We start from the raw sequence: 8,682 nt of genomic DNA, 5'->3' as shown, positions 1-8,682 counted from the left end.
AATTGGTAGCCAGAAAGGCATAGTGCCTCCAAATCTGAAAGTAGGAACACAGAAATTGACTTATACTACATCAAAGCATTGGTTCACCTAGCTTAGTATTGTCTACAGTGACAAGCAGCAACTCTCCAAGATTTCAGACAAGGTCCCCTCCTAGCCCTACCTGGAGATCCTGGGGACTGAGCTTGGAAACTTCTGCATTCAAAGTAGAGGTAGTACAACTGAGCTACAGCCCTTCCCATCCATATAGTATGAGGCAGTTCAATCCCTGGCATTTCCAGGTAGGGTTAGAAAGAACCCCTCTCTGAATGCCTGGAGAAGTTCTACCAGTCACTGCTGTTGATACAGGTCCAAAGTGACCAATGGTCTAACTCCACAGAGGGAAGCCTTCCATTCTCCTCCCCAGCATTGTTTTTATAACATCAGCAAGTAATGGGTGTGTCTTTCATGGGACTTGGATGGTTCTCAGGTTCAGTTGCCCAGTGAAACTGCAAAAAAGTAAACAATAAACCTTTTTTCGGAAAAAAAGTAAAAATAATAATGGTAGCAATTCAGGCTGCCAGACGGTAAAGTTTAATGGCTTTAACTACACATAAACTGGAAAACTGATGGGTTTCTAAGAAAGCAGCCTCCTGTTTGCAGATCTTCCTTTGCCGGCACTGCTGACTTCAATTACACAGGTGCTGCTTATTCTTTTTTTTCTAAGTGGCAACCCAGTTATGTAAGAATTCCAGGAAATCAATCAGGCAGAAACAAAGGAGGCAATTCAGAGGCAGAATAGTTCCCCACTCGACTATCCTTATAAAAAACAGCGGCAAAATCCAGCTCCCTCCTAAAAATATCAGAGCCGGGACTTGGTTTCTGTCTGTCCCCAGCCAATCCATTGTCACTCGCAATGGGAAAATGGTCTCACCCCTGGCATTCTGTGAATGAGTTGGAGAGGAAAGCAATTAGACAGGAAAGAATGAAACCATTCATCCCAAAATACCTGCCCTGCCTGCTGTAAACAACAGGGTTTCATTCCCGACTTTTGCAGGCATTTATCTATTTTGAGAAGCATTGCAAAGTCAGTGATTCATGTGTACATAATACTGCCTGTATAATTAGAGACAAAAGGGACCCTCTTGGGAAGCAGCCACTGAGATTTGGGTGCCTGTATAATAATAAGACTAAATGGCATGAATTTCATAGCACTCAGGCAGCTAGGAAGCTCCACTTGATTGGATCCACAAGATGCCCAGCCCATGAAGTGTAAAATGGACCCCAGACACTTACATGTAGAATAGCCAACCTGCAATTATGGAGGCAAACAGTTCAGGCAACAGACACTGTGCCAGCATCTTGCTTAATACGTCTTATTCAAAGAAATAAGTCCAGAGACCTTCCCTCTTCCCAACAACTCAATACACTATTTTTTACACTAACATTCTCCACCCAGGTGGAGAACTTTTATAAAGCTGACAGCTTTTGCAGGTGTGTTGCAAAACCCGCTCCCCAACTTGGGGATCTTTCTTTAGGAGGGATGCTATAGTACTGTGACTTAGAAATTGTGAACCAGGAAGTCCCTGGTTTGAATCTTAGCTCTGCCATATACTCACAACGTGGTCACTTTCTCAAGCCTCAGACCCCACATCTCCAATATGGGGGATGATAATACTTGCTGTATCTTACATGGCTTTTGTTAGGAACTGTAATGAGAGAACGATAGCTCGTCAGAAATTTGAAAGTGCCATACAAATTTAAGTATCGTGGTCATCCTCAACATCTCAGCCAAGGGTTGAGTCACATCACTAACTTGAACCAAGCCCTGCCTGGCATCTATGCCAACTTCCCTCCCCTGCCAAATAGGTGCTGGATGGAGTCGATGTTTGTTGGGCATGTAACTTGGAAGGGAAACATGAACACTTGTTTGCTATTTTTAGAGCAATTTGCTTTTTACTATATTGGGGAATGGAGCAGAAAGCAACCAACCTAAGCATGCTAAACAAAGGTTTCACCATGCACAAGCTTCTGCTTGTTGACCTATTAGCTGTTTTGTACTCCCTTTAATATACCTTGGAAATTGTCAGAAAATGAAGTCTTGGTGATAAGCCTATCTATTGAAATGCAATTACATTACAAGGAAGAGGATTGATCAGTTAGGCATTGTAACTGCGTGGCCTGAAGATCTGAAGCTACAAATGAATGGATTTTTTTTTTCAACAAGAGGGGCTTCACCCACAGATTCCCTCTGGATGGGGTTTGGCTGAGACCTTCCACAGAAGGATGAACAGAGGAAAACAATTCAAAGCTTATGAGAAAGAACCATATTCATTCTTCTCACTTCTATCTAGTCTTCACTCCATACTTGATGCTCTTCTACTGTGTGTGTGGAAGGGAAGTTTCAGGTAAGAGTGTCTTCCAGTCAGCATCACTGTATCCTCAAAGCCTCCTTCACCTTTTAGCAGAAACAATGGATGTGACTTCCTTCACTTATTTAAGGAAACCATTTTCATAACCATCATTCCCGCTGATAAACCAGCTGATCCAGATCAGTGTAGCATCAGTGACCATGGACCACTCAATAGCCTACTGTGAGAGATTTACAAGTCACCTTTTTTTTGAGGGGGGGGGAATTACTCAGTTCTGTGCTGAACTTCATTCCAAAACAGGTTTAGGAGTGTTGGATGTCCCTGGAGCACAGTCAAATTACAGGTCATGGGATTGGTTTCAGTTGCTGCAGTCCAAGAATTTGGACAGGACACTTGTAGCAGTGAAGCTGACTCCATGTCCTCTTGGTCCCTATCCATCATGGCTGGTAAAATCTGGGCAAAGGGGAATGAATGGCTGGAGGGGGCCAGGGTGTGCTCAGTGCCTCACTACAGGAGCGACTTATGCCCACTGCCTTGAAAAAGGTGGGGATGCAACCCCTCTTGAAGAGGTCCTTGGCCAGAGGTTTATGAAAACTACTGTCCAGTCTCTAATATTCCCATCCTGGGCAAGGTGTTTCAGAGAGGGCTGGCAAAGCAGCTGCAGGTATGCCTAGAAGGAGCAGATTATCTAAATCCATTCTGGTCTGGTTTCAGGCTTGGTTTCGGCACTGAAGCATCCTTGGTTGTCCTGACTGTTGACCTTTTGTCAGGTGAGAGACAGGGGAGTGTGACCCTGTTAGTTCTCCTTAACAGTGGAACAACTCAAAAGTAAGTTGAATAGAACATAACGTGTCCCTCTTGTAGTGCAACCCTCTACTCTGAACAAGTTCCAACAAACAACAGTCACCTCTGATGTCAAGGCACAGTCAGGAGATGGGAAAGGAATTCTCAACAGCCCTGATTCTACAGACACATCAGAGACAACAAGCAAGCAAGAAAGAAAACAAACAAACAAACAAACACTTTGCATCACCCTGCATTGGGTTGTTAAGGGAACTGGGAAATCAACAGCTGTTGCTATGGCAATGACAGTTCATCACCATTCAGTGCACAGACCTGAGAAGCACAGAAGAAGGAAGTGATAGAAAAAGGCAGGCAAATGGCAACAGGTTCCTCTGGGTCACAGGAGCTCGATTAGGCCAAAGGAGCAAAGGGAACCTTAGCCCCCTCGTGGATGTTTTGGATGACAGAAGATGGGAAGGTACTCAGTCTGCTGCTCATTTGTGTTTCTGCTGGCAAATGCTTTGACTACAAGCTGGTGAGGCGGTTGTTGTTTGAGGCCTTTTTTCCCTCTTTCTGGGCTTCAGCCCAGGGTGCTTCACCCTGATCATATTTACCTACTTGGGCATCACACATAAGGATATGAGGGAAGCTCTGCTGGACTAGGCCAAAGGTCCACCTAGTCCAGCCGAGTGGCCAACGTATAAGAAACCTGTGAGCACCTTTAGTGAGAAGAGCAACAAACAATTAATAGAGGCCATCTCACAATGTATTACAACACAATTGTATGGAATGGTTTGCCATGCTGATTGGGTGATTAGCTCCATGCCACCACAGAACTTTCTTTTAGAGCCATCTGGTAAAGCACCAAGAGTCTCAAATCAGAGACTCTGGAAGGGAGAACCAAGTCGGCTTATTTTCTGTGCACAGTGAATGCTTGTCAAAGGAGGACTGGGTGCTCATCAGCACCACTGCTGCCAATGAACAGAGCCAATAACTTAGCTCACCAGGCCCAGGAACTAGACACCTGGGTGTAAAAGTGTGCTGACATTCTTCTGCCTGAGCTACCCTTGATGTACCAAGAGCTTTGTCTCAGAACACCACCAGCCCTGGCCCACTCATGAAACTATAGAAAACTGACTGATCCATGTGGTAAGCCATGTTTCACAGCACGATAAGGACCACTGCTGCGTGGAGCAATGGGCAGCAGTTGGCTATGTCTACTGTTCCTGATACAAGGCAATAGGGCAGATGTCCTCAAGTCTTCTGGGTCTTCAAAACAGAGACACCCCCCCCCTTACATCTTTCTTTCTTTCTTTCTTTCTTTCTTTCTTTCTTTCTTTCTTTCTTTCTTTCTTTCTTTGTCTTTCTGTCTCTCTTTGTAGCAAGCGGCTCTTTTTCAGTTTTACATTTTGTAAGAGTGATGCTGTTGGAATATTTCTTTAACATGACATTATCTGCAAGAAGAAACTTCACTGACTTTTATTTATTTTTGCTCATAACCCCATTTGCCATTTCAGTCTACCTAGCAGGTATTGTCTCAGAGGAGCCAGAGTGGCGGTGGGGTGGGGGGGAGGAAGTGAAAACATGCTAGCCCTTGCCAGTGGATGCATGTTTAGTGTTGCACCTGTGCTTTGTGGTTTAAAAATATCCCTTAAATCTCCATTAATAACTGCTATCAAAGTCCCATCTAAACCCTGGTACAATTTTCCCTCTCTTTCCCACCACCAGAGAAGGATAGAACACTGTCATTACGTGTCCTTTAGATCTCTGTGCGGCTCTTTGTAATTTGATGGCATTTGACTCAGTCGATTGAAAGAGCAAAGCCCAGCCTGCATCACAGAGTCTGGCCTCCTCTTTTTTTCCAGAACAGGAAGGGGAAATTGCTGGCATTACATAAAAGCTTCGCAAGCACATATTCTATCTATATTTATTTCTCTTTTACAGTCTGTTCCCCACTACCACCGCCACAAAAAAAGGTTAGGCTTACCAAACAGTTGCTGCTTTAGTTTCTCTACCACCTGCTTTGTATATCTGGGAGAAAGATTGCAACCACAGTCATACCTCGGGTTAAAGTTGCTTCAGGGTGAACATTTTCAGGTTGCGTCCCGCGGCGACCCGGAAGTAACGGAACGGGTTACTTCCAGGTTTCGCCGCTCACGCAGACGCTCATAATGACATCACATGCATGCGCAGACGTGGCGAATCACATCCTGTGCACGCGCAGACACACAGACATGGGTTGCCTTCTGCTCATGATGTGAACGGGGCTCCGGAACGGATCCCATTCGCATCCAGAGGTACCACTGCATTTGTTTCATGGAAAATATGCCTATCAATGGATACAGGGGCGGACTTTGGTCTTTCAAATTTCAGCAGCGACCTGTGAGAGGCCAAATTTCAGTACCCCCTTGCCTCCTGTTCTGCTCAGTTCACTACGCAATAGTTGTGATGCCCTGCAGCGCCCCCTGGGCTTGGTGCCCAGTGCGGCAAAACTGATTGTACTGCCCTAAATCTGCCTCTGATGGCTCCTAGCCGTGATGGCTATACTCTACCTCCACTGTTGGAGGCAGTAGGACTCTGAATGCCAGTTGCTGGGAATCAGGAGTGAGGATAGTGTTGTTGCACTCAGGTCCTGCTTTTGGACTTTCCATGGGCATCTGATTGGCTACTGTGAGAAAAGGATGCTGGACTAGTTGGACCATAACCCAGAGACAATAGGATAGAGAGTGGGATGGGTCCAAACACTGCCCAAATACCAAAGTTTTTAATCTTAAGCAGCAGCAGCAGAAAATTCCAGTTACATCAGCCCCGAAACTAAACACAACAACCATGGACCACCCAAACTGGTACCACCCAGCAGGGAAGCAAACAGAAATGTTTCTCTGCTTTGGGGAAAAGAGAAAATGTTGTCAAGATGGTCATAGCCCTCTGACCTCCCAAGGTTGCATTCCAGCACATATTTACCAGGATTGAAGCCCCAGTATACTCAATGGGTCCCAAGAGGAGACTTGTGACTGTGTCTTTGCCAAACAAGCACATCTGGGTTTGGGCTGCAAGTGCTTCAAAGGGCAGCAAAGCCAGCGACTTGTGGGAGGAGGAGCTCTGTTAGAGCTCAAAAGGCTTGGAAAAATATCCATACAGATGGCAGTGGGGGGGGGGAAGAACTCTCCCCTGGCAGATAGTTGCAAAATGTGTTATATTTATTGCTTCCAAGGAGTACAATTGACCACAACAGTACAGTCACTCTGTGAATGTGTGGACACTGTCTGATTCACTGGAAAATTATGTTAATCATTTTCATTAACGTTTGTTTTTTTCAAAACAAAGCAGAAAAAGAACAAAACAGAGTTAGTTGCAGTGTGTGCAGCAAACACCTTCTACCACCTGTTGAACAAATCTTTGCCTTGTTTGTCTACGATGCACGATGCTCAGTCTGCCAAGACAGTTGTTGATTCGGCTGCAAAGCCATCCTTGATTTCTAGACTGTTCTTCCAGCAATATGTGAGGGACACGTGACCTCTGACTCGATAGTTTTCTTTATTCCTAACATGGTTCCCAACTTGTTGCTCTTCTCCATTTACAACTTCCTGGAATAACCTTCATGAAGAGGCAGCCACTATTTATGGAAACAAAGATGTCCATTAAATTTGTGACCCTTTGTTCAAAACATGTCAGCAGTATGTGGGTTTGGCACTTGCATTCCAAATCCACAGTTCAAGTGGAAGCATCTTGAAGAAGCAGATATTTCCTTTCCAGAACACACTTCTTCATTTTAACAGGCTCCAAGTCCAAATCCCACCAGTGCGCTTCTCTACTGGTGGTGGTGCCACAAGTATTGCCACCTGCAGGGTGGACAATGTTGGGAGCCAGAACAGGCCCAAGATGACAGTAGGCACAGAGATCAAGTGGATGCCTGCCTGCCTGCCTGCCTCCTTCCACACAGCCATGTGGCTGCATCCTTGGGCTTTCTGAGAGTTCAGGGGCCACCACGGCTGCTAGAAAATGACTCTTTCATCTTCCTTTCAGAGCGGCCATCCTAGCAAGCATAGGCAACCAAACGAGGTTGACATTTAACGGAATGGCAAAGATTACATTTCTGAGATTATATTTAATATGAGCAGCCCAATTAGTCAAGCAAAATCAATACATTTCTACTGAATAATAAGCCTGGCACACTCTAATGCAGGCTCCTTAGGAGGAGGAAAAAATAGCCTTATTTTTCTACATTCATTTTCTGTTGTGACATCTCTGGCTGCCTCAAATGATGCATAATGTTATTTTCATCTCTTTCAATTGAATTTTAGTACGTTCCCTTCTTTGATCTATCAATTTCAATATTCATTCATCAAAGCATTATCAAAAGGGGACAGGAACAGATGTAGGTGGAGAAGTCGTCTGTGCCTTGCCCAGCATCACCCAAGGTTTGTACAATATTCACTGTGCAGAATCTGTTCATTTCCCCTTTGCTGAAAAATGGGAGTTCCGTGGTGACCTTTGTATGGGAAGTTTCCTCTGAAGGAGACAGTGCAGGAGTCTTTGTGCTTTTGCTGATTGACTGAGAAGAAATCACAAAGATGTAGAGGCGAACACTCGTAGGATGTTCACACTGGTGACTTAAAATGCGGTGAGATCAGCCTCCTCCCCTGCTGTGTCCCAGGCCACATTTGCATGGTGTTGTGCGCATCAGATATGGGCAGGGATGCCTTCACCCAGTGCACATTACCCTTTTGGGTTCCTCATGATTGTAACACACACACACACACACACAAACCCCAGAATTTCTATTCGTGAAGCTGTCATTTGTGCATGCAAATGTCTCAAATGCTACATGGGGGTACATGAAAGGGTTTCAAAGGGCACGCACCAGGAATTTTTATTTTGTTTTCTCATAGTTTTTATTAAAACTAGTATTATTTTCATGTGAGGAGTAGTAAGTATCACTTTGGGAAACAATGCAGTAGGGCATTAGGTGAAACACATAAGGGAAATTATGTTTTATTTACGGTACCAAAGTGTTTGGTATACAAGAATTAAAAGGCTGCAATCCTAAATCTATTTCTTACGTGGAAGTAAGCTGCTTTGGAATGGACTCCCTCGGAAGATGGTGGCCTCTTCTTCCTTAGAAGTTTTTAAGCAGAGGTTGGATGGCCATCTGTCATGGATGCTTTAGTTGAGATTCCCCCATTGCAGTGGGTTGGACTTTATAAATTTCATAGAATCATAGAATCATAAAGTTGCTTGCTGTTCAAGACTAGGGTGCAATACACAATCATCTGCCCAGTGCTGCTGCAGATTGGCTCACATCCAGTTCCACTTCTCCAACTCTGGAGGGGCACTAAGTGGCTTATGATCATTGTTCCATTCATAAGAGCAGTGCTTTTTTTCTGGGGAGATGCAGGGGTATGTGTACCCCTAAACATTTTGTGTTGCCCCAACCGACCAACAGATGGACCAACATGCCAGCTGTCTCCGCAGTAGCAGCACAGACTGGAGCTTTCTCATTCTCCCCACCAGTGCCCAGGGAGGGGAGTCTAGGGCGGCTGCAGTGAAG

The sequence above is a fragment of the Podarcis filfolensis genome (genome assembly GCF_964270895.1).
Source record: "Podarcis filfolensis genome assembly, chromosome: 3".
Classification (NCBI taxonomy): Eukaryota; Metazoa; Chordata; class Lepidosauria; order Squamata; family Lacertidae; genus Podarcis; species Podarcis filfolensis.
Note: the sequence above shows the minus strand (reverse complement) of the source record.